General features: G+C 35.8%; 1 protein-coding gene across 11 annotated transcripts in view; it reads left to right on the top strand.

Annotated features, from left to right (window-relative positions):
• Positions 1-26,476, top strand: part of DMD (dystrophin) — a 918,699-nt gene that overhangs the window by 680,797 nt on the left and 211,426 nt on the right. The window lies entirely within an intron of this gene.

A 26,476-nucleotide genomic window follows, 5' to 3' on the forward strand; every position in this document is an offset into this window, starting at 1 on the left:
TAATGACTTGCTGTACAGAAACTTTTTACAGAGCAGAAGTTGCTTGTCTAGGAAAATCTTCCATTTTTAGGCATTTGTTTTCCTTTTCATGTTCAAAAATCATTAACTCAAACGTCAGTAATAAAGATTAATCTTTCCCTCGTAGTTAGCAGTTCATTCAGTAGCAGAAGGAGAAAGGTGAGACTTATATAACTGCACATTCTAATTGCCTCATGATGTAATTATATTAAAATGTGGCATTATAAACACACTGTTTGTATAAGGATGTATTTGCATGCATCATTTGTCTGAACTGACAGCAATGTAATAGTTGAGGCGATTCACACAGTTGGAATACTTTCTGGAGAATTTTCAAGGATACAAACCCGTTACTCCAAGGAGTTGTGTAATTATGTGCTGCTTTTTATTGTCTCGTTGAAATACATCATGTGTCCTCATGAGGCCTGGTTTCATAAGTAACCATATGAGGGAGATGAAAACAATTAACTTTACTTTCTGCTTTCGTATTTCTAATGATATGAACTCTCAGCTGTGGTAATTATAATTTTGGGTCAGTTTACATGGCACTGAGCCTGCTGGTGACAGATGGGGTACACCTGTCTCAAAGGGGTAAAAGGATCTTTGCACAGGAGTTATCAGGGTTTAGTGAAGAGCTTTAAACTGAATTTGAGGGGAGAAAGGTTTACAACCAGGCTCACTGGAGATAAACCTGGGGACAGCATGCCAGTGTTTGAGGGATGGTGTGCTAGTGAGGACTTTTGGTCTGACATCTCAGTGGAGGTGGGAGATGGAGATCCGTGTGGCTGCAAAGACACAGGAGTTATTGATGTGTTAGGCACCATGGAAGCACCGTGAGAATGGTCACATAGGAATTAGTGGGCTCTTCCCCAAAAAATGTGGCAGGATCAACAGCCTGAAGTCCACCTACACCGAAGCAAGGGCAACAAACAGGAGGAGCTGGAATGCATCATGCAGCTGGAAAACTATGACAATACCTGCCATCACAGAGATACGGTGGAATGACTTGCACAACTGTAGTGCTGCAATGGATGGCCATAAACTCTTCAGAAGGGACAGGCAAGGAAGGGGAGGCGATAGGGCAGCCCTGTATGGTAAGGAGTGGTTTGCCTGTCCAGAGCTTGATGATGGTGATGATAGCAGGGTTAGGGGTTTATGGGTAAGAATCAGGGGAAGGTCAACAAGACAGATATCCTGGTGGGAGTCTGTTATAGACCTCCCATCCAGGATGAAGAGGAAGATGAAGTATTTTATAAACAGGTGGGAGAAATCTCTCAATCACTAACCCTTGTTCTCGTGTTCTCATTGATGGGCCAAGGAATATTGTCTGAGATTCAACAGGACCTCCTGGGTCCTCCACTTTGGTCCAGGCAGTGCTCCAGGCTGAGGCAAGAGTGTCTGGAAAGTGACCTGAGGGTGCTGCTCAACAGCCAGCTGAACATGAGCCAGCAGTGTACCCAGGCTCGTATCAGAAATCATGTGGTCAGCAGGACCAAGGCAGTGATTTTTCCCCTGTACTGGGCACTGGTGAGGCCACACCTTGAATCCTGGGTTCAGTTTTGGGCCCCTTGCTTCAAGAAAAACACTGAGGTACTGGAGTGTATCCAGAGAAGGGCAGTGGAGCTGGTGAAGGATCTGGAGCACAAGAACTATAAGGAGCAGCAGAGGCAACTCGTGTTGTTTAGTCTGGAGAAAAGGAGGCTCAGGAGAGACCTTATGACTCTCTACATCTACCTGAAAGGAAGTTGTACTGAGATGGGAGTTGGTCTCTTTGTCCAAGAGGAAATGTCTTCAAGGTGTGCCTGGGGAGGTTTACATTGGGTATCAGGAAAAATTTTCTCACGGAAAAGGTTGTCAAGCTTTGGAACAAGCACTGACTTCCCAGGGAAGTAGTTGAGTCAAAATCCCTGGATCCCTGTCCCTTAGAGACATGATGTAGAGGTGAAATTGGTGGTCCTAGGTTAACGGTTGAACTTGATTTCTTAGAGGTCTTTTCTAACCTTAGGAACTCCATGATTCTAAGGAGTACTCTTCTGGTCTGTCTTTTTAGCAATAATTGTATGTGACAGTTTATACAGTTTATGTAACATTAGATTAATGTGGATTTATCCTGTTATTTTGTAAATGAAATCAGTTAATATTAAGACTGCAAATTAATATAATCACAGAGTTTTTTGACAAAGAATATACTGCGTGTGACACCTAGTTAAATATTAACTGGAGAATGCTTCTATACTATATACACAGGTTACCAAATGTATCTGAAATAATCTATGATGACTGATGAATTATTGGTAGTAGTAGTCAGTGTAGACTGAAAGTATGACAGGATATGATAAATAAAGCAAAGTTAATACTTAGGCATGAAATACATAGCAGATTTATTTTTATTGCCACCTTCCTTCTCACTATGACCTAAGTAGTTTCCATTAGATGTAGGAGTTTTTCTGCTAATAATATGGAAAATATGCATTGCCTTAATATATACTTAATATAGTATGAGCAGCACTATTATTTTCTCACAGTGATGTTTTTATCTAAGACAAGAGACATGAACAGCAGGGCAAGGTACTCTTGTCTGTTCTATTTCTATCAGTACTTCAAAGGTGCTCACTTGTTTTCAAGGTGTCCAGGCAGCTGGTTTTTTCAGTAGTAAGAAACTGAGGTAGAGGTACATATTCCTGACACTTCTTGATTATTTAGCAGAATAGGTTCTTTGAGAGATAAAAAATTGTTTCCAACTTTACTGCAGCCAGGAGGGCCATCAGGCACAGTGTACCAGCTGGGCTGGGGAGGGGATTGCTCCGCTCTGCTCTGCACTGGTGTGGCCTCACCTTGAATATTTTGTGCAGTTGTGGGCACCACAAAATAAGAAGGATATTAACCTGTTAGAGAGTGTCCAAAGGAGGGCAATGAAGACGATGAAGGGCCTTGAGGGGAAGCTGTATGAGGAGCAGCTGAGGTGACTTGGTCTGTTCTGCCTGGAGGAGACTGAAGGGAGATCTCACTGCAGTTACAACTTCCTTGTGAAGGGAAGAGGAGGGGCAGACACTGATCTCTTCTCTGTGGGGACCCGTGACAGGACCCAAGGGAATGGCCTGAAGAGGTTTAGGTTGGGTATTAGAAAAAGGTTTTCCAGTAAGAAAGTGGTTGGGCACTGGAACAGGCTCCCCAGAGAAGTGGTCACAGCACCAAGCCTGACAGAGTTCAAGAAGTGTCTGTGAAATAATTTATATCTAATTGCCCATCACAGTTAATTTTGTGACATGATGTATGGATTAGATGACAAATCTGACTAACAGGAAAGAGAGAAAGTATCTGTAATATTCTTGCTCATTTCAATTGATTTTACTAAGAAATATTTAATAGTAATTAATTTTCAAGTACTTTCATTCTCTGTTCTGAAATAGTTTGTCACTCTTCATTCTGAAACACTTTCTCAGTCACTTCTGCTTAAAATTGTTCTCTGAAAGCTTTAAAAATAATGTATAATCTTCTTCCTTCACCTGTTTTTTGATGCTTAATTCTCCAGATTTGTCTTTTATACTAAATAACTACTTTTATACTAACTGTACTATGTTGCCAATTCTAAAATAAAATCTGTTCCATAGTAGCTGCAATGGAATAGCAACTGTCAGAACCATCTTACTCCACAGAGTAATAGAAGAGAAATTCCAAAATCTTAAACTACAATACAAATGCTATTACAGCATCATCTGAGACAGGGCAAGATAGTATCTCAGAGTGAAATCTTTTTTGTCAGAGTGGATTTTTTGAAATATTGGATAGTATTGCTTTGAAAACATTCGGTCAAGAACATATCAGTATTGTAATTAGTAGTCATGAGGAAGGGGAATAATGTTTGTTGTTAACAGCAAGTGTCAAATACTGAATACTTTGACAGGAAGGTTCAAGTGCTGATTCTCAGTGGGGCAGGCAATACTACAGCTGTCGTTCTTATCTGGATATCAAAGAGAAGTGGTCAGAAATCAACAGTAAAGCAGACAGATGGATATTGCTGCGTTTTGTCAAATATTTTGTTTCCGTTAGTTTAGTTTGGATGGTCTTTATCTTAAAAACAGAAATCTATTGCTGCTGCAGCTTATCTAGGAGTGGATACATCAATGTGTACTCTGCTTCTACCATCCCTCTTTCTGAACTTAGAACAAACCTATAATCAGTGTTAATTTTCTTTTGGAAGGTAAAAGGCTTGTTTTATCAAGTGATCTAGTACTTTTTTACTAGAGTGAGGTGTAAGTACTCAAAACATATTCTTATGAAGATAAACAGTCTCAATTGTCAGAATTCTCACATATAAAGTGAGTGTTTTCAAATAAGAAGATAAATTCCTTCCTTTAATTTCTCATCTGCATATGTTCTCATAATCAAGGTAGAAAAAAAATCCCATTTTTCAAATGTGCTAAGTAGCCTAGTATATGGCCACTTGGCTGATTTATATATTTCCTCTGTAAAAGTTTATTGAACACACCAGAGGGATGGTCCTGAGTTTTCATTTGCAGATCAGCATTCGAATCCTACCATCTTTAAACACTGATTTTCAAACAGATTAGATGCAAAAAACTTTTGTAGCATTAATTGTGAGGTTCTGTTTTATAGAGTGAGATTAGTAGAGGAGAACTTGCAAAATTGCAAATAGAAATGGAATAGAAGGGATAAGATGGTTTGGCATTATTCCTGAGTAGGTTCAAATTCCTACATTTTCTCCTGACCCTATAATTTCTGTAGGATACCTTATTGCTCTTGGTGTAGGCTTTTCTAAAACAGGCTCTCCTACATCCGAAGAAGTGGATGAATGGACTTACTCATAATCTTTCTACATATGTGTCACATTTCACTGTAGCCCATCAGTTTGAAGTGATAGGAATTAGACTGAGTGGTTACCGAAAATTTGAAGACTTCCATCAATTGATCTTCCTGTGACCATCAGTATTTACTAGTACAATCTAATCTCCAACTTAGTTTTTCTCTTTACTTTTTATTGTTCATAGCATATTTTTTTAAAAATGAACAATCAGTAAAAACTGTTTGCAAAAACCCAGTGGTAGCTTTTAATATATTCTGATGATGAGTTTAAAAGGGTATCTGTGCCTTTTGCAATTATGCCTCATACCAGATTGTTCAAAACACATGGCTGAGGAACTCATAATTTTTCATTAGTGAGACCAGATGTGTATTTTCCCAAGGCTGGTAAAAAAAAAAAATGCTTGTATTGTGATTATAACCATGTTAATATAAAAAGGATAAATTTTATAGTGCATGACTGAGGAAAAGTATTAATTTTGGCTTAGGTCAGATCTTCCTGAATATGTAAGAAGTCAATGACTTACAAGAATACAAATAAGGAATAAAACAGAAGCACAAGTAATATTCAGGAACAAGTAACACTGGTTTTGTGAAAGATTTTAGACTGTACTGAAAAAAATAGTCTTCTAAGAAATGCTTCAAACTCTTTCTTTTTATGAATATATAGCTGCCATGGCACAGGTTTTCTGCATGTGAATCTACACTTTTTCACAATACTAGCTATTCTGTATTATGCACTGTGCAGCAGTTGAATACTATAGCAACTCCCACTAGCTAAACTGACATCATGTTTGACAAAAATAACTTTGTCTGTATCATCACCAAGTAAATGCCCCGTTTCATTTTCTGTCAGAAATGTAGACTTCCTTTCTTTCAACTGCTGACAAGAAATTGAATCTCTTCTGTCAGTACAAAGTTCCACATGTGCATTTATCCTTGTGTGCCCCATTTTTCGTTTGAAATCTTTTATTTTCACTGGATACCATTTCATTTTCCACGTTTTCTCTTGGGTGCATATTTTCAGTTTACTGATTTTCACCACATAAACTGCCATTTATCCCACATATGAAAAAAAATACAATTTTTTTGTTTAGTATTACAGAATTATTATCTCAGTCTGTTTTGCAGTGATTCTAGCAGGTTTTACACTTCTTATCATTGATAACATTAGTAACTTTCTGGAGGAGGATCTTTACCCTCCTTTGTGGCAGTGCTGTATTACGTTAGGAGATTCTAAACTGGTGTTTGGCATTTTCCATTTGCTGAAAATGTATGTTGTTTGGGAATTCAAGAAATCCAACCTTAAATTACAGTTACTTATTATAGTTTTGCTACATTTTGTCTCAGTAAATTTTAACTAGATTTGGGCTTATCTTCCCTGAAATGGTTAGTATAATAATTGCATTTGCTGAGGTTTAATATTGTAATGAAAATATATAGCTACTTAAGTGTTCATCAGTAGTCTTTCTAGGGTTTATCATTCCTATTTTTGTGTTGTCAGTTCTTGATTTTATGTATGTTTTTATGTGTGGGGGGAATCATCTGATGTTATGATGCCTACCAAGTACCCTAATATAACAGTATTGAGCTGCTTCACATGAGATTGAATGACCTTACTTAGAGCCTATGGCATTGGAAATCAGATGTAGGCTCACATAAATTCTATTATATTGGTTCTTCTGTTATATGTATTATATTTATATATCTGTTCTCTTATTCTTCACATATATTCTCTTATGGTTTTAGTCTTATACAGTTTAAGATAACTAGTTCACCTTGTGGGCTATGGTGTTTTTTTTAAATAACCTTATCATCTGTGAATTTTCTTTAGGTGAAGTCAGCAGGATGTAAATACTGGTGCAAACAGCTACACACTCTGCTGTTTGTATTCAGGTATCAGTTGAGTAACCAGATTATAGAAATACAGTATTGTCATCTCTCCAGTGTTTTGTCAACCTTTACATTTTTTAGAGGCCATTTAATCAGTTTGTTGTATATCTGCCATCTATTCTTACTGGAATACTGTAGGTAATGAAGAGTTGACTTCTGACACCTACTTCAAAATGTCAGTGATGTGTGAGCTGTTTAAACTCCTCTTAAGAGCTGATGAAATCTAGACAGTTATGCAGCTGGCCAAATGTAGTTATCCCATTGTCTTCATCTCCCTAGAAATGCAAGAGCAGCTGTGTTTGTAGCTCCTTCCACCATGAAAAATTGTCCAGGAGGTGTTTCTGCAGGCGTTTTGCTGCAGGAGTTTTTGCCACACAGCTCAGCTTGGTTGCAACACCTTGTCTTCCTAGTTCTGCGTAGCCAAGGATAAGAGAGATGCACTTCCAGAGGGCAGTTTAGTCCAGCTGAGCTGGGGCTGTTTGCCTTCCACAGAAGCATATTCCTCTCCTCTGACTTAGAGACAACCTAGGAAGAGTAACTAAATAACTTACTGGCTACACTAGCTGCTTAAACTTCATATAAAATGTGTGTGATCTCTCTCTCTCTCAAGCGTGTAAACGCGGTGAGCTTTTTGTTGTTTTTTTTTTTCCACTTCTTTATTTGGTGGTCTTTTGCCTCAAACAGGTTAAAGAGCTTATAGTTTCATGTAGGTCCTACCACTCAGTATATTACTAAATCATGCAATTACCCATGAGATGAGTGAAGAGAACCAAGATATAAACTCAGACTGCTGAGATCACTTTTCCCCCAAGTGATGACCATGAATTTAATCATAGGTAACTATGAAGCCTTGTGAAAATATGTTTAGAAAGTTTCTTCTGCCAGATCACTCCAGGTTTTAAGCTGTATCTTCTGCTGACCCCCACTGTCCACATGAATGTCTCGTAAGTGTTGAGTGCAGTGATATTTGTTTTTTCTCTGCTTTGCTGAGAAGTGTTTATGCCTGATATTGTTATGGCTTGTCTTGCCTCTTCGTTGTCACCAGGTGGAAAAGGTGTTAATGCTTTCTGTACTTTGTGTTTCCTTTCCATTTAAAATGTCCTTGAAACTGAATAGTTGTTCACCTAGGGAAAGGATTTTGGCTGCTTTACGCCATTCTCGCTGTTGCAGAAAGAGGTTCAGCTTATTCAGTTCAGCTGTTGTAGTTGTCAGGACATCTGAATGAGGACAGCTATGAAACTACTCCATGGCTAATACAGTCAGTCAGATTTTTCTCATGAGTCCTTTCGTGCAATTCTGCTGCATGCAGGATGGCTGCTGCTTCCGAGGGGAGGGAGCAGGGTGAAGAGAGCCCACACCAGAGCATGGACATCCACTGGCTTTCTGTTTCTGTAGTCCATTAGCTGTCTTTGGTAGCAGTCCATCACTGACCCCAAGGAAATAGTTTTTCTTAGTACTAAAAAATGAGGAAAACGGGCCTCAAAAACTAAAATATAGTGGGCAGTGTCTGCTACCCTGTGCATAGGAAAGGCACATCTCTTTATCTGCATGGAGACACGATGCTCATTTTCTTCAGACTTCCGGAATCCTTGTTCTCTCCTCTCTGCCTCTGTGTTTACTGTATCTTGTGGTTTTTCTGTTAGGTATTTTACCCAAACGAGGAGGGGTCTTTTAAGGGTTCTGCTGTTTTTCAGAAGTTTTTTATGGCAAACTATTTTCAAAAGTCTGGTTTAGCAGTTTACCTGCAAGTGTGTGTGATTTCTGGCTTAGATATGCTAATCTAGGGCCCTTTGTGATTTAAAGTTTGGGTTGAAGTGGCCAAAATAACAGTAGGTTTTTGCATTATCGTTTTGTGTGGAATAACTCTGCTGAATCAGAATGGAGCTGAAAGAAGCTGGAGGAAGGAGACATCTGAAATTTAACTGTCCATTTTTGCCTCAACAGATTAGCAGCTTTCAACTAGTTGTATTGCGCATCTAAAGCAGAAGACAGTATTTATGAACAAATATAGCAGAGAAAAGAAAAGAATAGCTTACTTATCATCTGGTTATTTAGATTGGATTTAGTGTGACACACTAAGAGTCACAAGAGGTGTTGGTATCTCAGTGAAAACGTCTGGACTTGATTTAAATTAAATGTCTTCAGTTCTATACTGTCTGCATAGCTGAAAAGATAATGCAAAACTAAAATAGGCCATAAGCACCAAGAAGCATGCATATTAAGCAGTTCTGAAGGTGAACATTTTTATTTTCTTAACTTTGTGTAATTTTTTTCATGTTAGAAATCTTTATAGCAACTTGATTGAAAAATTTGTATCTGTCAAAAAGATCTTCTGTCTGGTCATACTGATAATTTCTTGTCAAATAAATGAATTAACCCTAAAAAGAGACCCTGAGAATTCTCATTATTAATACCAGAGTTTTAATTTCTGAAATCAAATATTACAGTTTTTTAGGGGAATTTTGCCAACAGAGCAAATGTGAGCATCAACTAGTAACTAAGCAGATTTAAAATATAAATTATATCCTCTACAGAAATACCATACATTGTCTATTCTATTAAACCTCCCTAATTTTAATTTCTACCTCAGTCTGCTCTGTTGGACACAGTTTTAATTACTTTTTTCCCTGCAACTACTTCATAGTTCAACAAAAAATAATAGCAAGACACACTTCCTAGAGGACTAAGTACAAAACCCAAAAGATTGAGTCACTTAAATTCATTGTTGAACTTCAAAGGTCTTTTACTGGGGAAAGCTTAGAGTTGTCCTGCTTTTTTTTTGTACTGGTTATATCCAAGTGTATTTCCCTGATCTATAAATGAAGTGGCAAATCCTTTCTTCCCATAACATGGAAATCTGCTGGAAGCTGTGAGATCAAAGCTACGGAATAAACCTGTTCTCACTTATGTTACACCTATTTCAGGCACAACAGTGCATTAACCTCAACAGATCATCTCTTTTTTTTTAATTTTTTAACTGTAATATCGTAATTCCATGCCTTGTAAGAGTTGCAGTAGTGTTTAAATCCCAGCTTGTTGATTTGCTTTAAAAAATAAAATGAGTAATTTTATTTCAACCTTTGATTTATGGGACATGGAATACCGTGGAGGGTTGGCACTGCCTGGAAAATAATGCCAAGGAATGTTATTTCTGCAGTGGGAGCTATTCCATGACAGCTAGTTATTTCATTATCTTGTGTTTCCTGTTAGATATAGAACATACATGTTATACACCTGGGTTTTGCTGGGCTCGTGCTGCCTTGGGTAAAACCAGGATCCTCACCAGTTTTAATCCTGTTCTGTGATCAGGGCACAAAAGAAGAAATGCCTGTTGTCCTTAGAGCAAACTTGCAGCTGCAGTTATATTTCCACTGCTGTGAATTCCTTGAACTAAACCTAATCCTGGGAGACTCCAGTCCTGTTCACAGCAAAGGGAATTTTACAGATTGTCAACACTTATTGCAACTGACTCAGGGTAGGGAGTCTGCACCACGTGTGTGGGTGAGATGGAGGAAAGGGAGATAAAGCTATGGGGATTTTTAAATTATTTTATTTATCTTTTTTCAATTTTGAGAATGGTTTACTTAATTTAAATATTTTTTATACTTCTTTTTCTAAGATCTTTACAGCATCAGACTGGAAGTTGACATTTTCCACATTATTGCAGATATTTGGAATATACATTAATAAAAATCAGATTTTCTTAAAATAAGATTTTTCATTCTCAATTTCTTTGTTCATATGTAGTTTCTGCTTTTTCATTGTTATATAATTTTCACTGCATGTCTCAATACTTGGGAACAAATAGAGGCAAGATGGACCTGACAGAAATAGAAAAAAATTATTTTATGAGTTTAGTTAAAAAACATTGTAGAAATCTGTCTTTATTAGCATGCTGTTTTGCTGATGATTTCTCTGTTTTCATTATGGCTTGTAGCACTGTAAATTAATTTAACATGAAAGGATAAAAATATTGCTTTTAAATTTTTTCTCATTAAATTATGAAAAAATATTATAATAAATAATAGAAAAGAATGCCTCTGGTAGAAGTTTCTGTTTACTCAATCATTGATGTAGTGAATTATTGCAGAGCTAACTCAGAGGCAATATTTTTGCAGTTACATTATATAAAACAGATGATCTCAAAACTTCAAAAAACAGCACAGAAAATCAAGCACAGGCTGGAATCTTTGAAAGTTAAACGTCTACTTATATTTCTGTGAGAGTCTTGGGTAAGACAGTTGGCTGGAATTGAAGCTACTCACATCTCAAGAGTTTTGGTAACAAAGTGAAAAGCAAATGTGGCTAATTTCTTTGATAGCCTCTGTGCTAGAGGTGCCGACAATTTGAAGTCAGAATATGCTACATATATGGCGCCAGGATGATTATGAGCACACTGGAGCACTTTACCCATAACCTGTAAGGTGTCTGGGTAAGTAGAAAATATTTTTCTAAGTTATCAGAGCGATGTTGATCTTATTGTCAGTCTTACTAAAATATACGTAATTCTGCATTACCTAACAAGAAAATCTTGTGTTTCATTTTGGACTTGGCTTTGTATTTTGGTCTCCATGTGGCCAGTACAGGGTATTTTCTGTATAGCTCTTTGTTGCCGGAGGTGCTTGGATCTTTTACTTCTCAGTTGCAAATCAACATTCCCAACGCATCTTGCACATCTCAGTTTCATCCCTTTGCAATAATCTGATGTAACTTCTAACCGGGATTGTTCCAAACTTATTTCTCTGTACTCTCTCTGTTTAGTCCTTAAATTAATTTAAAGAGGTGTTATACTATACAAGGTGAGTGTTAAAGACAGGAATTGGGCCTGTAATCACTGATGTCTTATATGTCTTACCCATCAGAAATAAAATGATAAAACAGAAGTTTTTTTAAACCATTGATGGTCAGATATCTTGGAAATGAACACAAATGTTCTTAATTACTGTAATAGTAATTATTCCTTTGATACTTAATTCTATGTAAGGGATAATCCATACATTTTTTTAAGTAGTGATAAAATACACAAACCATAGAAATATAATAAAATACAATACAGAATAGCTTTAGTGGTACCATAATACATTTGGGTTTTTTTCCTCAGAGTTGTTATCAGTTTTCTGGTCATTATTCTGAAAATAGATGCCTTGGGAATGTTGGTTTGCAACTGAGAAGTAAAAGAGCCAAGAAATTTTAATTTTCCGGGGCGTTTCTAGGTAATTTAGTAATCTTAATTACTAAAAGTGATTTCTTAATTTTCTTCTGCAAGACAGGTAGAAGTACTACCATCTTTCTGTTGCTAGATGTATTAAACAAGTGTTATTTATGAAGCATTTATGAATGTCATCTAGAAAACAAATATTAAGAATGCCATTATGCTAGATTATGATTCTCTGTGAACTGATGAAATCAGAAAGGTCTTTTAGAAGTCTTTAGACATTTAGTGTGCCACAGATATATGTACAGTGAACTTGTTAAATTTGCACATGTTGATTTGTACAACTTTCTGTGCACTTAGTTCTAGAATACAGTATTTGCATCTGGCTGTCTGTCTCCAGAATATATTCTAGGTTACACTTCTAGGATAGTATTTATAATACAGTGCTGGTGCTGAGCAAGCTGATTTCAAAAATGGACCTATATTAGAAGATAAACTATCATTTCTTCTGGAATGTTGTTGATGATATTTATAGTCGTGAAGATAAGATGTTTGCAAGTTTTTCAAGAGGTTGGGTTCCTACAGGCCTTAAGGAATTACTGCTCTGCAGTAGACAATGGCAAGAAAATACAGTGTACCATGGATGTTACTGTGAGACCTTGCATGCTTTCCAGAATTTGCAGGCACAGTTTTTCCATGCTACTTCTTTCCCACTGTCTTGTAAAAGGTGTTAGTGTGCAGTTATTTTGGGTCATTCCCAGTTGTTTTAGGTTTGGGTGTTTCAGTAAATGAGGGAAATAGAAGAGAGAGATTTGTTTTTTCCCAAAAGATTGCTGTTCTTGCTGACCTACACCTGGGCAATGAAAAAAAAAATCTCTTTATGTTTGAATGTCTTCAAGATCGTATCTTCTGAAAACAAATGTTTGAAATTGTTTTATACTTAGGAAATCCTACTTTAGGAGCCACACATCCAACACCATATGGCTTCTATATCAAACTATGTGATGCAGCTCTTGTAAGGGATAATAAATGTTGTTAATAAACTGTTTCAGCATGTTCTACAGAGCAAAATTATTTGCTAAAATTATTTTATAATTTAAATAAATTAGTTTGAGTCTATCGTAATTATCTCATGGAATATTAATGAACAGAGAGAGACTAAATTTAAACAACTCCCTTTTCATCAGTGTTTTCAGGCACAGAGAAATACTGTGCTATTTTATTTTGTGCTGCAATTCTTATATCTATTTTGAGTTAAAACAGCTGTAAAAGTAATATTTTTTTCTTCTTACTTTTTGTCTTAGTTTCTTAAATTTTGCCCTAGCACTTCCAGCACTCAGATAAAAAAGTCTAGAAACAAATTTCCAAATCTCATTTAGTATTAGTATTTTGCTGATGTTGAGGTAGATATTACCAGAATACATTAGTCTTGTAAAAGCAAAATAGTGCATACATAGGGATATGTATGCTTGTTATAAATTGGTGATATAAGTAGCTGATATTGCTGTTTATTTACTGGATCGTTGTTTAGCTTCTATTAAGGCATTGGCATCTGGGGGGATAGGGGAAATAGCTTTGATATTCACATTAGCAGGGGAAATAGATGCAGTAGTGTTGGACAAAGAAAGTAAAAACTCTACATGTGTATGAGACTCTAAGGTCATAAAAATAAAAGGGTTTTTTGAAATAAAAAAATGTATTAATTTTTTTAAAGGTTGGTCTATTCCAAGCTTCAACCTTTGAGTTCAGAACACACCCAGGCCAGATTGTGTTTGGGTGTGGTGGGTATAACCACAGATATACTTGTTCGTTAGTTGGGTTGGTTTACAAGCCCGATAATCTTATTGGATGTACCCTAAGCTGTACTTTTGAAAATTCTGTTGTTATGAAATGCTTAGCACTTAATGCTCTGTAAAGAAACCATACTTTTGTTCTACATGTGCTTCAGAACTGGGGTTCTCTGGCCTTAAGCTAAACCGTTGTTTGTGCTAGATGAATTTGGTAGTTTTGAATTGGGTTTTTTAAATTCAGCTTACATTACATTCCCAAGCCATCATACTGATTAATTGTATTACCATTTTAAAGAATATACTTGGACTCCCAGGTGTGGAGGGGAAAGAAAACAAATTGATGTTCCATAACCTCTAAACCAGTCTTCTGATATTAGTAAGGTGTAGTGGAACTTTCTGCAAAACTGGTGCCCAGGCTTGAATCAGATGTTAGCACTTATTTTAATGTTAATGGGCTGGAAAAGTTGACAGAATGAAGGAAATCAGAAGTTACAAACTCCTCCCACTGTCCAGAAAGTGTTTCAGTGTTTCATATCACAATGATGTTCCTGTCCTCAGTCTGTGAATTACAGAGGCAGTGATAGTCTTAATTGTTTGAATCATTAATGATTTTGCAGTCAAACAAGTCTTTACCATGATTGACTGTTTTTCTATGAATTTAGAGATGCAATTAGATTAAGGACTGTTCTGTAGTGTTCCAGCTGAAGGTGAAGAGAGATAATTATGATGTATTTGTCATTAATATGGCAGGAAAATTGTTATTAAAAGAGGATGAAGAGCCAGCATAGTAACAATATCATAACTTCTTTTTAAAGCTGTGAGGAAATCTTTTCTAATGAAGATCACATTTGCATGGGATGGCTGCATGAGGTCTATGTGAGCTGTTCAACATGATTCCTGAGGCTTTTTCGCTAGACTGTCCTAGTTATCTCTGGATTAATTTTTTGCAAAGTACAATGAACTTGTTAATGTCTTATGGTTTAAGCTAATTACATAAAATATCAGAAGACTAACTGCTAGAAAATGCACCAAAATTAGACAACAGAGAATAATTTTCACCTTAGAAAAATAATTCTTAAAGCATGTAAAGCTCATTGGCTTTAATATTAGGGTTAGATGAAGGTTAAGATTTAGATTTTGATTTGTCCAGACTAAATAAGGTTGCATTCAGTCCCCACATGTATCGGTTAAGGCTATTTTTAGAACTGTCTGACTTGCTTTGGTAGGAATAAATACTTTCAAATTTAAAACTTTTTAGAGCAATGACTGAATTTTAATGTAATTTTAATAGGAACATGATGAATAATTTTCATTATGGTGATTTGGTTTTGGGAAATATATTACTTTTTGATGTGTTTGCTGTAGTGAAATATCATTTTGTGGTGTGTATACAGTATATTAATATTCTGTTTTATGATTTTGTGATTATATCAAAATAAAAGATGGGTATAGTTCTGAGTCATAACTACCTCCCTCAATCAGTGTGCTACTGTACCTCCAAGGTTTCAATAATTCAGCATTCAGACCCTCAGAAGTCTTATTCATAGAGCAAGAGTCTTCTTGAAAGTCCCAGAATGTGCTTAAATGAAAGGGATAAGTCACAACAGACCAAGAGTAGTGAGTAATATCTTGTTATTTATGTGTTCTTCCAAAAGCTACAGAGAACTAGCAAGGAGTGAAGCAGATGAATAAAGATGGAATAAATAAAAGTTAACTGAGGCCAGATAAAAGCTGGTGAAAGGAGGAGGGTGGTTGGAGATGCAAATAAATAAATAAATAAATTCTCCCCATCTGTTTCTAGAGCTTAATCTTTGTGTAATAACTGGAAAGACAATGTCTTTTATGCTGAATCTGTCTGAAAAAAAGGACAGGAAAAAGAACACACATCAACTGTGCTTTTCTTGAACTTTAAATAGGTTTGTAAGTGTACTATAAGAAATATGCATGATTTTTTATGTAGTCATTAACCTGTCTTTAGCATAGCAATGATATAATGGTTACCATCTTAGTCACATTTCAAGAAAATCACTTTTGCATACCAAAATACTTCATATAAGTGGAAATAACGTAAACATCAACTTGCAGTTTTATTGGTGAGTGGTCTCTCTTGAGCTACCAGTGTGTGAATTGTCTTCAACAGGGACACAATTATTTTTGCATCATAAAAACATCACTAAAACCAATCCTTGGTCTAGAATATAAGTGGTAGCTTTTAAGTGCACTGTAGTACAGTAAATAACTAGACAATTCAAGATTTTGTATTTGAAAGTATAAAGAAACCCTGTCTACTTTTTTTCCTGGATTTCCAGTATATTTCCTGAAGCTGATAGCTGGGACCAATATCCCTCTACACCTCTTTTGCTGATTTCTGAATTCCAAAGCAGAGACAGCAATAAGCTAGGCTTTTAAAAGTGGATTTTAGCAATCCTTTATATGTGTACAGTCATGTGTGTATTATACCTATCACACTGCATTCTGAAACTTATGCTTTATAAGCCCTTGGGGAAATGTGACTATTAAGACTAATTCTATCAGACCTAAAAGGAAAGAAAGCCATAAAATTTACCATGAGAAGTATTATTTTTTCACCTTGAACTGAATGAAAATTGCCTGAAGACCATGATCCTACTCCAGGTTGTTGGAACATGTGCTTTGACCTCTACGATCTGTCACTTATTTATGTGGGTTTTTTTTTAATTTCAATTAGGCTCTTAATGAGTGCCTGTGTTTACACTGCCAGATTTGAAACTGGTGCTATAAAGTTGGTGTTATAAGACATATTTTTTTCATATGTGTGATCACTTCTTCTTTGATTTGCTTCTTCACTTACTCTATACCTTTGCAGGAGAAAATGTTGATGCACTTTTGTTTCCCTTCCCTAAGGGACAATGCATATCTTCAGCACTTGGCAAAATGATGCAAGGTGGTTTTGGTATTAAATCCACCAAGCCCTTTCTGACTCTCCACAGAGAGTCAAAAGTGTTGAGTGTCCTTTCTGAACATTCATGTTAAGTACTAGGACTTTTTGGTGATATATCATTCTTTGCTGGTTGCATTCCAGTAGAAGCATATGGCATGTTGTAATGCTATTATAATGAATACAGTTGAAATAAGAAAGATTTGACATTTCCTGTAAAGGGTAATTGTCACACAGGCTATTGGAAACCTGTAACTCTACAACAAGTAGATATTAATTAATGCTGTATCACAGTGAGATTCCTATTGAACTGTTTATTATACATAAGAAAGAGTGAAAGAAAGTGCTTGGATTAATGTTATTGCGGTCAATTATCAACAAATTAATAATGATTAGCCAACTTTTAGAATAACCTCATGATGAGATACTTACTCTGGTTTATTAAATTGTTAAGAACATCACCAGAGGAAAGATTTAAATACATGCATTTTTTGCTGTTGTGAGTTAACATACATATTTTTCTATCAAAATAACTTCAAGGTAGTAACATTTCCATTTTGATGGTTCAAATCTATTAGTCATTTATATTTATTCCCATGTAGGAGAACTGATAGAATGTCTAAAAGCTGTCAAGGTAGTGTCAACTGATTTCCAGGAGAAGAAAAAAAGGAACTTGATTTTGATCTTCATGGTCATGGAATATGGGACTAAATATTAAGAAACATCTACTTAGAGAATTCACTAAAACTTATAGAAGCAGAACTGAATCTTTCATATGCTGTTTCTGAAGTGTAATTGAGCATACAAATATGAAGGTGGACATAAATTCAGACTCTTTCAATGAAGAGAGCTTTCTCATGAAAATACTAGATTTGAGAATTGCCATAGCAACAGTGATGTTTCAGAAAAGGGAGTAACACTATATATTTTCACTATTATATTTCCATTTCAATACATTTTTTCTTAAATTTAAGTATTTCCTGGATTTTGTACTATTAAGGGAGTGTCATACATGTGTGCTGGCTCTAGGATCTCGGAAGAAAAATATTTAGCTAAAAGGAATTGATGTGCAAAGCCGTAAAATGCCAACTCTAGTATTTCAGAGGCAGCAGTGGTAATGCAGCAGAAAAAAAGCAGAGTGAGATCTTTTAGTGTAAGTACATACACTACTTATCTGATTTTGAATTATTTAATAGAGTTAACCTGCAAGGTTACACCTTTTCTGATTTGTTGGAGACAAAAGAAAATCACTTTTGGCAATTAGTAATAATTTTGAGTTCAAAGAGGAAAAAAAGTAAGATTTTACCATTTAATAGTTTAATTTATTTAGCACTAAAACACTAATCCTTGACATCTTTTGAGACTATTTTTTGCATAAGGATGAGCTATTTTGGTTTGTGTGTCTTATATGGCATAAATAAATGAGTTTTAACATTGAGAGATGTGCACTTTACCTTCGTTCTCAATAAATATTTTCCAAATACATTCTCTACAATTTTGCCCTCGGTCATATATTTCTTTTCCCTTAGTTTGGACTAGCAAGGCTGCTGTTGTAAGGCTTTTCTTATGTCCACTCTGCCAAGAAGCTAAATTATCTGAAGACACAGCAAAGAATATATAATTAACTAGTGCATCCTAATTGCACTAGTTACATTTTTAAGTTTAAAAGGGGTGGCAAAGACCATCCCCCTTGATGGCCCGTAGACTGCCTCAGATGCCTCACAAAATAACACTTGCGAAAGAGAAAGTTATGTTTGATTTTGAACCACAATCTATATTCCACAATGAGAAATATTTTTATATTTATCTTAAACAGCAACCAGAACCTCCTCTTGTGTCCACTGAGAGTTCTTGTTTCGTAGCCACAAAAATTAGGTTCCTTCTTTTGAAGCATGTTTTCTGAGATCTGGTAGACCTTAGCTGTTTGCTATTGCAGGTTATTCATTCAGTATTAGATGTTCTTTTTGCTAAAGGCAAATCTAAAGCCTTCAGATTCCTGAGTTTCTGACTTTGTATTCCACATAGACCTGACATACAGCATGTGTTTACTTCCTTGTCCCGAGCACAAGTTAGTTTAAGTTAGGTTTGTGATCAAAAGCCAATTGTCTTTTTAGGGGATGAAAATAAGACATTTCTAGCCTATATAAACTATTTCCCACTACTTATGCAACTATGTTAAGGCAGAGACATAAAAAACCCACATTTGCTTATTTGATGGAATATTTATATTTTCAATTAGGAAAATTCATGAGCTCTTATTAAAAGGGGCACACACCATACCTTATCAAACCAGAAACTTCTTAAGTATAACACGAGACTCAACTCAATTCAATCCTGAATATGAAAAAGCATCCTTTTTCCTTTTAAAAGAAAATTCATTGGCTACATGCACATACGTGAAAGCACATGCACGTGCTTATGCATGTGCTCCACACTAAGAATGTAATAAAAGCAAATGAAAAGAAATTAAAAAGGCTTGAAAAGTCATTTAAAATGGTACTATCATAAAGCATGTTCATTCCTGCTGTGTCACAGGTGAAGGTGGAAGTAAGATTACTTTATTATTTGTTCGCAGTACTCCTGGTTTCATTATCCTCCTCTTAACTCTGCATTACACAGCACCCTTACAGATGTTGTGGAGATGCAGATATGTCTAATTAATAATAAAACACAGCACCAACCTAATAGCAGACTTTCTGTGCCACCAGTTAGAGGATCCTGGCAAAGTCTGTGTGCTCTGGGCAGTTGTTCCAGCTGGTGCCAAGTGTCATGGCATTGACATCCCCCTGTGGCTCTGATGGCATTTGGAAGGGGCCAGGCTGTTTCAGTTTATGTACATGAATCAAGACCACTCACACATGTCTGACCAGTTGCTGCTCTTCTGAGAGACAAGGCTGTTGTCCAGTTGTGTTTGCTCAGTTGACCCAAGGCTACTTGGGTCACTCCTGCTTTTTAAGTAGCTTTAGAAGTTTTGTTTGGTTATATCTGTAAGTGATAAACCATGTGCTTTACCATCTGTTGTTTGTATGCCAGGTGCTTATTTTAAGGAAATATGTAGAGCATTTTGAGTAAAGGCACCTCTATTAAAAATCCCATTATACTCATGTTTTTCAAGCACACCTTGATAGTAGAGCTAAACTAAATTTTATTCCTCATGAAATTATTGTGATTACAACAGCTTTGGTGGTCAGAAGAAAAGCAAACAGTAACAGATAGATTAGGAATCAGAATTTCATTTCAGAGAATTTCAATCTTTACTGTCTTTGTCTAGAGTCAAAGCAAGCATTAGATAGAACTCTAAAAATGGCTCAAAGAAAAGTTTCAATTTGATATTAGGCCAAATCAGACCAGATGAAAAATACTCTAAATTACCTTGAAATTAGGCATGCTCTGGAGCTTCTCAATTTCTCTGCTTACTTTCAAAAGCCTTTAGTAGTCACCAGGAATATCACCAGGACTAGAAAACACAAATTCCAGAACTTTCAATTCTAGAAGAAATCCACCAATCTTCAGTTGTATCCTCTGTCCCCCTTACATTGAGGTGACCTGGACGTAGCAGATGCTGAGGAAGAGATGTCCTGGTGGAGCTGCAGTTCCTAGAAAGAGGTGGTTTGTGTTTGTGTGCCAGCAACCTAGGCAGGACTTATCAAAATCTTATCTTGAAACTGGCAATAGTTAATTGAGCCTGAAACATTTCTAGAAAGATATTTCTGGCAGCATGAGTGGTGAATGCCTATAAGAAAGCCTGGCTATAGAAGATTTTGTGATCAGAAAACATACTGTTCGATTTGCCAAGCAGGCTGTCTGGTTTTCTCTTTCTTTTGAATCTGACAAGTAAACCAGTCTCCATTAATCATGTAAATTTCTTAAGGAGACAAGAGTATTTTGGCATCTTGATTCTGTAGGAATGATGGAATGCTTGCAGACTCATGACAAATAAAACAGATTTGAACATTACATTAGTGCTATACCCATGGATTCAAGGCTGGACAGGCTGCACAAGAATTGGGATTTCAAAGAAACTTTCAAAGAAATTTCCCTTCTGCCATCTGTTCTCAGACTGCTGGATGCTCAAGTCTGGAGTGCTACTATCACCACTGGTGTCAGACTTTAAAAGGCTGTGAGTACATGACACCTTTTAACATGACCTTTTAGAGATTTCAAAATGTAAAGCCAGTGACTCTATATTGCTGCATACTGCTCCTGTTCATTATTGGTTGGTTTTTTTCCCCCTCAGTCTTTGTTAGAAGTAGCACCTAAGCTACATTTCTGCTCTTTGCAGCCCTTCTGGTTTTTGTTGTTTTTTATGCAACAACTGCACTACAGTACTCTTCCATACAGAATAAGGAATTTATGTGCTGAAAAAGGATTAAGAAATTTATCCTTATTTTTTAAACATGAAATATGGGAAAATAAAAAATTATAGTGTTTGCATAGCTGCTGACTTAATTCTACCTATTTCTTCTCTAGTTCAATTTGTAAGAAACACTTTTAAGTGCAGTAAGTTGAAGTATGGAATATATGGGATTTGGATTTATTTTTTATGTGTACACTAAATATTTGAATTAAGTTAAGTTTCAAAGTTTTCTCATTACATGCGGCATCATCAGAAGAAAGCCCTTAAAATGTATACTCTTGTGATCTGGAGTTGCCTTGCTTCCCTAAATATGCAAGCATGTGCAAGATATGCTTTGAAATTAATAATATTGAAAAACAACTCAGCAGTTGTATTTGCCTTATTTAATTCCTGCTGAGATGATTATGCTTCTATTAGCTTTGCAATTATATTGCACAGCTCATTGAAGTATCTCAAGCTGTAGCTTTTTTGTTTCTGACTATTTTAGCTCTTCATAGAAAACTTCAAAGGTTGAACTACTGTGAATGGATCTTACCAAACAATTAATATTTCTGACTTTGAATTACATTGGCTAAGTTCTGTCCTATTTACTTTTTATAAGTGTCATGTTTAAATGTTATATTTTTGCATGTGAACAAATGCAGACAGACAAATATAACTCTATTGGGTTTAGATACGTGGAAATGGCCATATGGCAGTTTAAGATTTTAATAATTTCTATATGAAGCTTTATTTTGAACAAATATTCAAAGTGTACACGTCTTTGGGTTTGGTTCTATTAAAAAAATTGTATGTAGAAGGGAGAGCCTAAAAAAGTTGATATTTGAGAAATGCATGAACAGAAGTAGAGACTGGAACACTTCTTTAGGAGTCTCATTCAAAGCAGGGATAATTTGTGGAAATTCAGATTTGAAATGTTGGTGCACCTTACAATTTTATAAGTAGATTACACTGATTAAATTTCAAAGTACCAAATTACTTGGATATTGTTTTGGGATTTGCATAAATTTTAGTTTAGGTGAATACTCCACATGGAGTAATAGTGGTTTGGAGAATGACAGCCAATTTGTGTCATAGTAAAGCCTGTTAGTAACATATAAACATTATGATCACTTAACAAAATACCATTGCCCTTTCAAGGGTTTTTTGGTGGTGTTTGTTGTTTTGGTCTTTTTTCCACCAGTTTCTGTCTTTTTGTTCATTTCTTTCAATACTGGACAAAAAACGTGAGTCCAAGCGAGAGAAATAAGTGTTTAAATCTCTGAGAGACATAATCTGTATAAATTCTTTAGCATGGATATAAAAAATAGCATTGATGTGAAATAAGATCTATAAAAATTAGTCAGGAGGGCTTAAAATGTCAATGTAGGAAGTTTCCACTGCTCCATGACACAAGTGGATAAATTTCCAGTTCCTGAACTTTTTATAGTGAGAAAAAATTTTTATGAAGATATTTGTTTGCTCCGTGTTACATATTCATGAGGTCTTAGAGTTAATACCCAAACAGAATCACTTTATAAATAAACTATCTAAAGGCATATTTTTAACGTGCTGTCAAAAATAGTCTGTTCTGATTGGATTTAACCACCTGAAGCTTGTGCCCTTTTTATGTTGTGAATTGTATGTACTTTTGGAAACGTGTTGTATTTCAACTTGTATTTTGAATGTGTCTCTAAATTATGTGTGAGAAGTGGCTTTAAGCAAATAATGCCATAAGAATAAGACTATTATATGAAGCACAGGATTTCTAGTTTGCTGTTCAGAAGCATTTTCAGAAATTCTTGGACCTTTCACACATGAACAGAGTGGGCACAGTAGCTTACACAGTGTAAATCCTACATTTCCTGGCTGCATCAGACTTACTGTGCATACACCTTGAGACTACACAGCACATGAGCAGAAGCTATCCAGGATTTCTGTCTGTGCTGCCCTTAATAAAATGACTTAAGCAAGCTGCACGGCACACTATATGCAGAGTGACATTGCACACTTAGTCAAGACTAAGGTGATTTATCCCTGCTAACTGTGGGTGAGAAAAGTGGTATTCTCAAATTTACAGCTTTCACAATGGAAGTGGAAAACACAGAGGAAAAATGGATGTAAAGTGGACTAATCCGACATACCAACACACTTTGAACAATGTTTCCTTGAGATGAGGAAGTTTCTGGAAGCTTCAGGCTTGAAATCTTCAGTTGAATCTCGGGGCATAGAAAAGATCAAGGGCTTATTAAAGAAAGAATACTTCAAATTGAAAGGTGGCTGTGACACAGCCGGGAGCAAAACATGCAGAAATTTCTGCCAGGTGCAACAGCTTTGGTGAGAACATGAAGCTAACTGCATAGATTTTTTGCAGACCCACAGTAAATGCTCTTGTGCATCTCTGTCCTTCCCTGTTGGCTGGGATTAGGCGACCTTTTCACTGGTTGGGTTATTTTAAAAAGAGTGCAGCATGTGTGCGCCAGGAAAACCTGTGTGTTCTTGGCTTGGCTGCTTTAAGGGCGTAAAGAAACTGCTGCCATTGGAAGGGTTCTGGGGGGCACTGTGGTGGTTGAGGAGCTCTGCTGAACCATCCCCAGATATGTGTGGGTGAATAGCAAAAGCCCTGGTGCGGGCTTTGAAGCACTTCAAATGTCAAAGAGGAAGTTTCCATTTGAGAATATGTGAGAGAGAATGGACTTTTGAATGACATCCATCTGTAAGCGTGTCAAAGCCATTTGAGGATATGTGGAAGTCAAGGAACGAATCTAATCAAATTCAGCCCTACTCTGAGGCTGAGACAGTAGTCATTGCTTCCAGGTATAGGAAGATTTTACTACTCTAGGACACAGGTGGCTAAAGGAATAAAAAATTTGAATTTTATATCCATATACGTAATTTATATATAATGCTTTTGTGTTGGTAAGGAAGGTTTGGAGAAAAAAAAAAACAACTAAAAATTTGTCTAGGAGGTGTCTAATGAAACTAAGATATGAAAAAAAATTAGGGCAAAGCCCAAGCTGATGTGAGTAGTTGTCATTGTTGAATCTTATTATGGTAAAGTGAGGACAACGAATCTGTGACTAATATATCTTCATAATGATCAGGACTAGGAACAACAGCAGAGTACTATGACACATTGCAGTTAGAGGAATAAAGTAAAATATACCAAATTATGCTTTTGCAATGTGTGTCACGTTTTTAAATTACTCAAATTATGAACTAGACAGAGGAAGAAAGTAAATAAAATATTTTATGATGCTATGTGTGGGAGAGTTTATTGATAAATCTTGTAGCAGTGTACCCTACTTGCTTCCAACAGGCAATTTTGAAGTTGCTGGTGTATGACCTATTGCTGATGGTGAAAAGGAACTCTAATTTAAGAAAACATTTTGCAAATCAGTTAAAAATGAACCTAATGTTAAATATTTGTTAAGAAAGTAAATTTTATGCTCAGGATTAGGTCCAGGATAGTTGACATAATTTATTTGAAAATAATTAAAATATTTGAAAAAGTTTCATATTGTGAAAAAAATTAATATAGGGACACAGACAACCCAAATTAAGAAGAAGACTGAACAAACTGCAACTCTGTCGTTTAATGCAAGAGTATATCGCACTGGATAAAGTAGAAAGCTTTCTTCTACCAGCTGTACAAGGCTTTCTTAAATTTATTTCCATACACATATATTTTAAAAACTGTACTTCCTAGAAGTTAATGTTCTTGTAACTATTTTTTCTCTCTGGCAGCTACAGTGTATGAAATTATATGGATATTTCTGTTTTGTATAAGTAAATAAATATTCCAAATGGTCTTCAGGACAGCTTGCTAAGATTCAACATCAATATTAAATGTTCTTTTCAACATTTTAATCAAGTTTAAAATAAATCTTGCATTTCCAATAAGTTGCCAAATACTGCAGGGAAGGACAAGTCCAAAAACAAATCTAGGATTAAAATTGTTGCTGAAGCCAATACATGTTAGTAATTAAAAAAGACAGTTGGTTACTTTTTTCTTTTTCTTTTTTTAAGCTTAAGAACCTACTCCTGCTGTGCAGAGTTAGAAGTCCATCATGCTACCTCTTTTGTGATCTGTACTTTTGCATTTACATACAGACACGGATTTAACTTTTGGAGACTATTAGAAGAGCACACAAAGCTATAGGGCATAAGATCTACAAAGATGAAGAATCTTGTAAGCAGCAACAATTTCTTTATATCCTTCTCATATAAAGCTAAGCTTGCTTTAGACAATGAAGTGAGCTAAGAGATTTATGTGCTGACCTCCATTTATTATTTTCAACTTTACTGCATTGGTTTAAATGCATCTAAACCAAAAATCTAAACCATTTTTTTGGTTTAGATGCATTTAGTCTTTTTTATTTTGAATGCAGTTCCTCTTCTCGATAGATGACAAACCTCAATGTGGTAACAAATGCAGTTTCTCATAACTTCCTTCTCTCTTGAACTATCCTGAATAAAATATGTGGAATTAATTTTCTGTTTTTCTAATTATTTTTTCAATTCCATCCCCAAAGAGATACAAAGAAACAGTAGTTTCTGCTGTGTTACTTAAGTAACTGATATTGAACAGTAGCAAACAAAGTTGTCTGAGCAAGTGTGTTTAGAAAAGCAGGATTAATAGTGGTAGGCTTTTAAAAGATCAAAACTTGACAAGACAAAATTGGTTATTTGACAGTTACAGAATTGGCAATTAAAAAGAACACAGTAAGTATCCCATTTCTGGAGACAGGAACATGCACTGCTGTTTGATTAAAAGTGGCTTGTAGACTTTAAACGTCATTCAGTTGTTACCACTTTGTACAGAAAGGTCCAAAGAGAAATAGCTGTCCACTGAAGTTTGAAGGGTGAAGAAAGAAGATGGAAGGAAAGTTGTTTACACTGAAACAAGAAGTCAATAGAAGCTAAATGATTATATCATGAAAAAAAAAGTTAAATATCAGGAAAAAAATTACCAGACAGGGTCTTGCCAAGCCATAAATAAATCTTGTTTCTATAAAGGTGATGACTGTTTGCTGATAACAGAATTATTCTGGTGGTTTCATGCTGTGATGTGGCAACACAAGCTTTATCTAGTTTGCTTTTTGCCTTTCTCTCTCTTTCTCTTTTGTGCAGTTTTACTGGTGTGCTGAGCTATGGATTATATTGTCCAAAGGAGTCCTTTTGGATGTTTCAGTATTATGTTTTATTTTTTCTTAATGCTAAACTATCTTTCTTCTTCTTTATTCTTCTAGACACAGTAGACATCCATTACAACATCAACATCTTTGTTTTCCAACCCCCTAATCCTCACCCAGTGGATGTCCAGCACATCATCACTGCCTGTCTGGGCTGTGCCATCAAACCTATCCCTTATGTATGGTGTGACATCTCCACCTGGCCTGTCCTGTCTGTTCTTCCTGAACAGCCTGTAGTTCTTTATCTTAGAACTCCAACTGTGGAACTTAAACTTAGTGGAAAAGAGCACAATACAGTAGTTCCAAGAACAAATGAGCTCTGCCTATTTCAGAACCTAGGCTTGAAGACTG

Source organism: Corapipo altera, unplaced genomic scaffold (assembly GCF_003945725.1).
Source record: "Corapipo altera isolate COAL_440 unplaced genomic scaffold, ASM394572v1 0, whole genome shotgun sequence".
Lineage (NCBI taxonomy): Eukaryota > Metazoa > Chordata > Aves > Passeriformes > Pipridae > Corapipo > Corapipo altera.